The sequence below is a fragment of the Tachypleus tridentatus genome, unplaced genomic scaffold (genome assembly GCF_004210375.1).
Source record: "Tachypleus tridentatus isolate NWPU-2018 unplaced genomic scaffold, ASM421037v1 Hic_cluster_1, whole genome shotgun sequence".
NCBI classification, from domain to species: Eukaryota; Metazoa; Arthropoda; class Merostomata; order Xiphosura; family Limulidae; genus Tachypleus; species Tachypleus tridentatus.
The window spans coordinates 8903093-8912209 of record NW_027467777.1 but is presented as its reverse complement, the minus strand read 5'-3'; the positions used below and the strand labels follow the sequence as shown (position 1 = coordinate 8912209).

The 9117-nt window shown below is 34.0% G+C and overlaps 1 long non-coding RNA gene across 1 annotated transcript; it reads left to right on the top strand.

Moving 5' to 3' along the window:
- The first annotated feature begins 326 nt into the window (after window positions 1-326).
- Window positions 327-1313, top strand: LOC143242048 (uncharacterized). Its single transcript, XR_013022393.1, has 2 exons — window positions 327-424; window positions 1074-1313. It is a non-coding gene; the product is annotated as an uncharacterized LOC143242048 (long non-coding RNA).
- Window positions 1314-9117: the final 7804 nt, after the last annotated feature.

The following is a 9117-nucleotide window of genomic DNA, read 5'->3' as shown; positions in this document are numbered from 1 at the left end:
TATAGAAGTACGAAACTTTGGGTCTATGGTCTTCATTCCTTTATCTTAAGTGAAACATAGAAATCTCGCTAGGGCAGTTAGTGTCGTGAGTACTTCATAACAGCGATTAATACAAATAAACCTTGTTTTAGGCGGACTAAACCAAATGATAAATATATTTTAAGGTTGCTCTTCTTAATAACGGTATTGTTAGACAATTATTTAAGAAGGGGAGTGAAACCGTGCAAATAATAGTATTACAAACTTCATATTTCCTTATGCATATTAACTATTTAGTTGTAATAGATGTTTCTTAATAACACTGTAATTGTTTTTCTTTCTTTGTCTTAAAATTAAGATGATAACGAAAAACCCAAAAAGCGTATTGGACAAAGAATTTGTTATCCTTTTAGAAAGACATGAAGTTAAAACTCTTATAAAGAAGGTAAGCTTGGTGTAATAATAATGACTTTATTAATATAACAAACTTCAATGTGTCTATACCATTAGGATGGACGCCTAGGTCTTTGGTTTTATAGTTGATTAAGAGGGCATTTTAACAATACTAAGCGCCTGTGCTGACAACGCGGCATGATAGTGTTTGTTTTTGTGCAGAACAATTTTGGGCTTTCGTCAGGATAACACTTCTGTGGGCTATTGGTTTGGTTAACTTCTGTCCTCTCGGTTGTTCGTTATCGGAAAGCAGTGCAGACTAAACTTTAATACGCGTTTAGAACAATGAATTGAACACTGTCCTCATGAATGTCCAACGTAACTGTAAGATACCCATTGAATTTAGTAAACGGTATCTGAAAATTCCATTCCTTCTCAGTAATCATGGAAGTAAGTAAGAAATAAAGACTAGAATTTCTTGTTGTGGGTTTAACGTGTGGTGTTTCCATGCAAGTATGGATCCAGTGTGTGAAAAAATATAAGTAGACTTATTTTGTGAGTGTATGTATGTCGTGAAGAGTGATCTTCGAAAATAAGTAACAATTTGTAGAAACTACCAAATGGATTCTAATATTACAATGTTTTTCACGCATAATTTAGCTTCATAAAATCTAATATTGGGTTATTTGGTCTTAATTTAGCAACCAGAAATCTCCTCAATAAAGAAGACTTGAACATTCTACATCAAAGAATACTACAAGTAACTGACCATTTGGAAAGGTTATCCATGTATCAGTATTTCACCTCACCTGAAGATTATTAATTTTACTTTTTAAGTGTATCTGATTATGGGTTTTTTATTCAATTTATATAATTTTACAGTTTTTTTACAATAAATTATTTTAATTTAGTGAAAATAAAACTTCGTTTTTATTTATGAAGATATGATTATTATTATTATTATTATTATAGTGTACACAACATATACGATATCAGACGAAAAATGACCACACCCAATAACGTTACTTCAAGACGCACGTTTGACAAACGGACCTGCAGGTCACGTACACACGCTGTATATATAATTTAACTTCTCTAGCTCCGATTATGTTACTCGAAACTATCGCATATTTTTATTGAATATACTCTCTTGGACCATTACTTACTAAATTCTAAAGCATTCCATTATAAAATACAGTAAGTATAAAATATGCAAAGTTGATTGATTTTGTTGTTTTCTTTCTGCGCAACGAAATAACAAATCTTATTTGATAGAAAAACATAATTAACTTTTATGGATGTTTTTCAAATTCTATACACATGTAGATCTTTACATCCTATAATTATATCTTGAATGTTTGCGTTGATTTTAATCTCTGCAAACTCCGGAGGTGTGGAGTTAAAGAGCGAATAACTCCAGTTTGAGTAGAAAAGAAAACTGTAGTAAAAACTCTTTTTCACTACCTTGACAGTGAATAGTCTATAGTTGTAGAGTCTGAACTAAGAGTTTGAGATGTGTGTTACGTGGTAGGTATTCGGGTTAAATTATTAATTGGTACTCCTAAGGGAGGCGAAAAACCCAGGGCGGTCAGAAACTATTGTTTCTCTTCACCCTACAGGCGGCTAGAGTTAATTTGTCACATAATTTCGAAACTTAATCACTGAATTAGGGTAGATCTTTTTTTTTTGAATTGGAGTGGTGGTTCCGAGTGACCTGATGAAGTTGACAGATTTATTATATCTTTGAGGAGCGTCGATACGAGCTGCGAAAAGGGTCGGCGAGTCGGAATGCGTGTGAAGAGTGTAGGGAGAAGTTCAGCTTACAATTTCTTGAAGATCTCTTGACGTCGATATGGTCGAAGTGGAAAAGTAGAGAGTTTCAAACCAGTATGTCGACATGATTTAAACACATGACATTGGTTAACTAAAATTTTGATACTTACAGACGGGCCTCTTTTTTTTTTTTCTGGATTTGTATCTATAGATCCAATGAGACTGAAAATTTAGCAGTGGTGGAAAACGGCAGTACCCCGAGAAAACCCACTTTTAGGGCCAGGGCGTCAAATAAAAAGCCCTGACTGTACCCGGAAAGAAGCTGTAAGGAAGACATGTAAGAATTAATTGATATCAACATGCAGTACAAAAAACAGAGAAGTTTGAAATGTGACTGGAGAGGGAGTTAATATTGTTATCGCGATACCTCTTTAACTACACAGATAGAAAAGTGTGTATTTCATGGTCTTTGAGTTGTTGCCAAGTCGATCTGAAAATGGGGGAGCAATAATGTTTGTTTTGAATTTTGCGTAAAGGTACGCGAGGGCTATCTAAGCTAGCCGTACCTAATTTAACAGTATAAGACCAGAGGAAAGACAGCTAGTCATTACCGCAACACTTTTACCAATGAATAATATAAACTTCAATAAGATTAGGGAAACAATAACATTTTACAATGTTTCAAGTCGGGAAAAGAAAAATTCTCTGATACTCCTTTTCAATCATTGTCTATACCACGAGGGTGAAGGCCTAGATCTTTAGTTTCTTAGTTGGCTAAAAGAGCACTTATTTGTTTCATTGCTTTATGGTAGCTGCTGAAAGGGGGTGAGTATGTTTGGTGTGTTAGTGATTCGAATCAGATTACTAGTCGAGCGCCCTAACCACTTCACCATACCAGGGCGATAACATATATTAATTAAAACCTTTACTAATGTGACTTTGTGAAATACGAGATAAAGTAGCATGCATAAAAGTGTTATTACATAACTAAAGTTTTATGGAATGTGTGAATTATTGTACAAAGGCAGACTTTCATATACGTTTACATGTAATTGCTATTATTTTAACAACTGTTTGTAAGATTATAATAAATAAACTGTAACAGTACTTCCACATGTGGTCAAAGTCCGTGTTTAATTATGTGAAAATAAAAACAATTTAAATATATCATCTATATTAATACAGTTTACAACAACTAACTTTAATAACCCCCCTCCCCAATGGCACAGCGCCATGTCTGTAGACTTGCAACGTGAAAATCAGGGTTTCGATAACCTTGATGGTCAGAGCACAAATAGGCCAGAGTGTAACTTTGTACTTAATTCTAAATAACAATAACTAAATATGATAATCTAACTATTTAATGACTGCTATTACTTAAATTACCAGAACTTGCAAATGTATCAAGACGCTGTCAGAAATTCGCACATAAACAAGTCCTAGATTTGTTTAATCATGCATGTTGTTTTTCCATTTCTATAAGTTCGCAAAACGAACGAATCGATATATGATGTCAAACTGGAACATGCATATAGACAGTTACCGCAGGAAGAAAGAATTTTGATAACACGGGATCAAATGTCACTTTCCTTCATAGTACTTTTGGTATACTGCTGTTACCAATCCTTAATTACAAAGTTTACCAAGTTAAGGTCACTGACAAGCTTGGTTGAGAAGCCGAAGGTCAGATTTGAGTTAACTAAGCCTATTTCGTAATAAGTGGGCTGCTAGTCCAGAACCATAAATAATAAACGAAGTGATTAAAGTTTGTGATAATAAATTATACAATGAAGTTTTTGTTGTATATTATTATATATCTTTAATAAAGCATCGGTTACTATAACCGTTATATCGAATTAATAATAAATTCTACATAACATTAACTCTTATAGATCATTAACTGAATTGAATTAAACCATAATTATAATACAAAACATTTAATACAAACGTACAAAATACTTTAATTAGCGTTACTAGCATTTAAAAGATCCTATTTCTTTACATAACATTTTAATGATTATCGCAGTACACAACATACAAGTGTGTGTGTTTTCTTATAGCAAAGCCACATCGGACTATCTGCTGATCCCACCGAGGGGACTCGAACCCCTTATTTTAGCGTTGTAATTCAGTAGACGTACCGCTGTACTAGCGGGGGACCACAACATACAAGTATTACACACTGTGAGTTAACGTTTTTGAAATACTTGTGCCAGTTTAAATTGCTGTTAAATGTAACGATTACGAACTATTTTATGTGTGTGCATTTAAATTTTAAGCTCGCATGATACAGGTTTTGTTGCTGTTCCTTTTATAGCATCGATAGAAGGTAAGTCAGATTTTAAGGTATGTATAAGCAGGATTATTTACTGTAGGTACTTGTGATTTGTTGTAGATATATTTCAACTATAAAAAACAGTACATAATCCGTTTAGTTTAAAGTAATATATCCAAAACAAGTCAAAGATATGAAGAAAAAGTCGTTACAGTATTGGATATCAAGGTTGTATCCAGAGCTTTAAATAATCATTTCTTTTCGTCAAAGTCGAGATGGAATATTCCCTCTGCTCTGTCGTTACAATACAGTTTAGGATAATTTTATCTAAAGAAAGCACCCTATATGGCTAACTCGACCCTCACCACATTACGTATTTGGAGTTATCAGAGAGAAAAATAATAAAAGTTCGATATCCATCTAATTACTGTACCATTGATATTTAGCTCTTTGTAACTTATGGCATTGTGCCAGACACTGTTAAATGCTTTTTAACATCTAGAAATACACCTATTGATTGTTATTAAATGATTTCTCTATTTATTCCGTTAGTTGTTTCAGGTGGTCTATTGTCTGTCTGTTTTTTCTTGGTTCGTTTTGAATCTCTAATAGCAGATTGTTTGTTTCACAGAAGTATGGTAGCCTGTTTCATATTACTTTCTTCACTAGCTTGCTAAGACAGGTTAGAAATTGATGGAGTAGGAATTGTCTGGAATTGATTTGTTCTTAATTGTTGCTTGTTTCTGAGTGTTAGGATAGTAACCAGTTGGTACTGATAGATTCAAAGTGTTTGAATTAAAAGGTTTGAAGCTTTAAAAGCAATATTTATAATTCCATCGTGTCTGAGTTTTTAAGTGTTTTTATGTCAATTTTAAATTTAGTAATTGTGATTTTTCTGTTTACTATCTTACGTTAGTTGGTTTGTTGTCATTTTTTCAAATAAGTTGTTGGCAGGAAGCACGAAGTGAAGAAGGGTTCGTGTTAATGTTGTCGTTTACCTGTTTATGGTGTCGGGTGTCAAAATTTGAAGAATTTAAGTTACTGAAATAATTTTCATAGTAATCGGCTTGAACATTAGCTTTATCTGTTTTAACCATAATGTTATTGTCTTACTTACTGGAATAGATTATTGTTGTTTTTGTTAAATTTAAATAGTTCCAATATTCTCTAGGTTCTCTTTGTGAATTTTTAGGTTGTTACAAAATCATGTACTTTATTTTGTCTTTTTTTGTGCGTTTAAACTGTATATCTGAATTTTAAGAATGAGACCACATAAAATCTAATGTTGTCTTCTGAGACGCCTGCATTGTATAATTAGACCATGTGTCTCAGAAGGGCCTGACGTGGCCAGGTTGGTTAAGGCGTTCGACTCGTAATCTGAGGGTCACTAGTTCGAACCCAGTCACACCAAATATGCTCGCCCTTTCAGCCGTGGAGGCATTATAATCTGCAGTTAATCTCACTATTCCTTGGTAGAATAGTAGCTCATGAGTTGGCGGTGAGTGGTGATGACTAGCTCTAGTCTTACACTGCTAAATTATGGACTGCTAGCACAGATAGTTCTTATGTAGCTTTGTGTGGAATTCAAAAAACAAACAAACATGCGTCTCAGACTTCGACTTCCTCTGTGTTTGTATTTTGGTAGTGATGTTAAATACCCAGGAGGGTTAGGTACATCAGACCTCTTCCTCCATCCCGAACGTTGATGGCGTCTATCATTAAGTGTTTGTTAATAGGTATATCTTTGGGCCAGAGTATGACACCGTACTCAGACCCGTTTCAGGGCGCTGTCCATGCATGGACTCGACGAATTTTTTTCCTTTTACATATATATATGTATATTTTTTTCTTTCTTCCATACATAAAATACTACTACTACTAGTAGTAATAATAATAAAATAAAATAAAATAAGAAAAATAGGGTATAATAATATAAAACTAGGTTTAAGTGCTAAGTGCATGGTGGCCAGTTTGTTTAATATTTCATAAATATATGTTAAAAGTTGAGAGGTATTTAGGGCTACTTTCATCGTGCACATGGTATCTGTCAAGATCAAACATTAAATCATTTTTATGCCAATTCTTATTAAAATATTTTATAGAATTATGCAAGAGTCTTTCAGCTATTGTATCTATGTTTGCATACTTGTGCATGAATGTGGATGAAGTGCTACGTGGTACTTTATATGCCGAAGTTAAAACTGAATTTTGTATTCTTTGTAGTTTTTGTAATTGTTTGGGTGCTATGTTAATCCAGGCAGGTGATGCATATTCTATTATGGGTCTAATGTACGTTTTGTAGATTTTAAGTATGTTGTCTGGTGTTGTTCCTTGGTTTTTACCTGAAAGGCTTCTTGCATAATTTGCTCTTTTCCAGATTCGTATCAGAATATTGTTAGTATGATGTAACCACGTTAATTTTGTATCATAAATTAAACCGAGAAATTTAGCAGAAGTAGCAGTCATTAAAGTGATCCATTCATGTATAGCTTGGGTGGATCTTTTTTTAGTTTATGTAATCTGCTGTATAATATTACTTGGGTTTTCGGAATGTTGATTTTTTACTCTATATTTCTGGCAGTATTCTTCGATGTTATTTAGGACTGGTTGGAGGTTTGTTGCTGCAGTTGACGGAGTGGGGGCACTTTTCCAGACTGCTACATCGTCAGCGAACTGTGATACATAACTTAAATTTAGGTCCGACAGAGGCATATTACTCATATACATGATAAATAATATAGGGCTAACTACCCCTCCCTGCGGGAGTCCTGCCTCGGGTGAAAAGGACCCTGAGTGGGCCCCATTCACATTTATTTTGCACATTCTGTTTTCCAGGAAGTTGGATAGCCAGCGAATAATTCCCTGGGGTAAAGCCATTTCCTGCAATCTATGACGTAAACCATTATGCCACACTGTGTCAAAAGCTTTCTCAATGTCGAGAAAACAAGCTACAGTGCATTCATTTTTTATTAAAACTGTCTGTTATTGATTCTGTTAGTCGACTCAGGTGGTCTGTAGTTTGTCTGTATTTTCTAAATCCATTTTGAATTTCGGGTAATTTTGAGTTGACTTCTAAGTATATGGATAGACGATTACTAATTATTCTTTCTAAAATTTTGCCGATACAACTGGTTAGGCTAATTGGGCGGTGGTTGTTTGGTTTATTCGCTGGCTTTCCTTCTTTCTGGAACATTAAGATTATTGCTTCCTTCCAAGAAACGGGGATATATCCAGCGGATAATGATAGGTTAAATAATGCTGTTGGGTGTTCATACAATCTCTGAGTGCCGTGTTTTAGGAGGATAGCTTGGATACCATCTTCTCCAGGAGCTTTGTTTTTGTGTTTTTTATAGCAGTTTCTACTTCTGTTACTGTGATATCTTTTATTAGTTGATGAGTGCTCCAGTCTGTTGTTTTCTCTGGTTGTAATAATGTGTTTACTTGGAACATAGGTGTGTATGCGTTTTTGTTTTGATCAATACATTTATTGACTGTATTATAGAAGTATCTGTTCATATCTGGTTCATGATGTGTTTTGAACGTGTTTTCTAGGTGTGTTTTTTTAAGATCTCATCTTTTCTCTGTGTTAGTGTACGCTATTTTTCCATCTAGTTCTAGTGGTGGGTATTCTTTGTTTGTTGTTCCTGTATTCGTATATCAGTTCAGTGATTTCAAGAGTGTTACCTTGAAGCTGACAGGGTCTGTCAGCCGTTGCTTTATTAACAGCTTTCATTAAGTTTTCTACGTATGTGTCTACTTCGTGTTTATTATTTGTAAATGTGATTATTGGTAACAAGTAGGTGAGTTTTGTTCAAACGGTTGGTGAAATAACACTAGAGAAAGATTGTTTAAAGTACTTAGTAAGCAGATCAGCCGGTAGTGTTACTGTATTTAAGGTGATGGAATAATGTCTTGTCATTTTTGTCGGATGTTAAAGATTTGAATCAATTGTTTCAGATTTATTTCCCTTAATTTTTGTTATTATGGTTTTTCAAGATTAATAATTTTTTCTCTTAATTAGTGCATGTATTCTGTTTATGTGTGGTTTTTATTGGTTTGTCTCCTGACAACATGAAGTTTTTAGGTCATCTTACTTCGAGTATTTAGTTGTGTAATTCAAGGTTTAATTTCCAGTGTTGGAGTGTGTTGCCTTTATGCACAGTAGGGGTTGACTTTTGTTTACTTCGGTGGGTGATTACGTGACCTGTTTTACGTAAGTATCTAGGTTGTCTTTGCAGAATGTTGTGGTTATGGAATTAGATAACAGAGTGTCTAGCAAAATGTTCCAGTCTCTTTGTGTAGTTAAAATCTGGTGGCTGATAAAAGGGTGAGAAGTTTCTGTTAATTTAAAGTGTGAAACGAAAATGGCCACTGGAAACAACATGTTTACTACGTTCTAATTTTCAATATTTTATCTTAGTTGTATCCTCAATTAAATGTTTTATTTTTGTTCAAGAAGCACCTTCGAAGGTTAACGTATCTCTAAAAGTGCGATTTGAAAAATGTGTAATAACATTGTGTTAAAATGACTTATGGCTGTGAGGGCTTTAAGGTAATTTTCTCAGAACGATTCAAAAACAGAAAAGGTCACAAATACCTTAGGTCAAATAAAGGTATGAAAAGGTTAGTATTAAAACTAACTGACTCACTTTGATATCGTTTAACAATCGAAAGTATATTCGTTCACCTTATGTTGC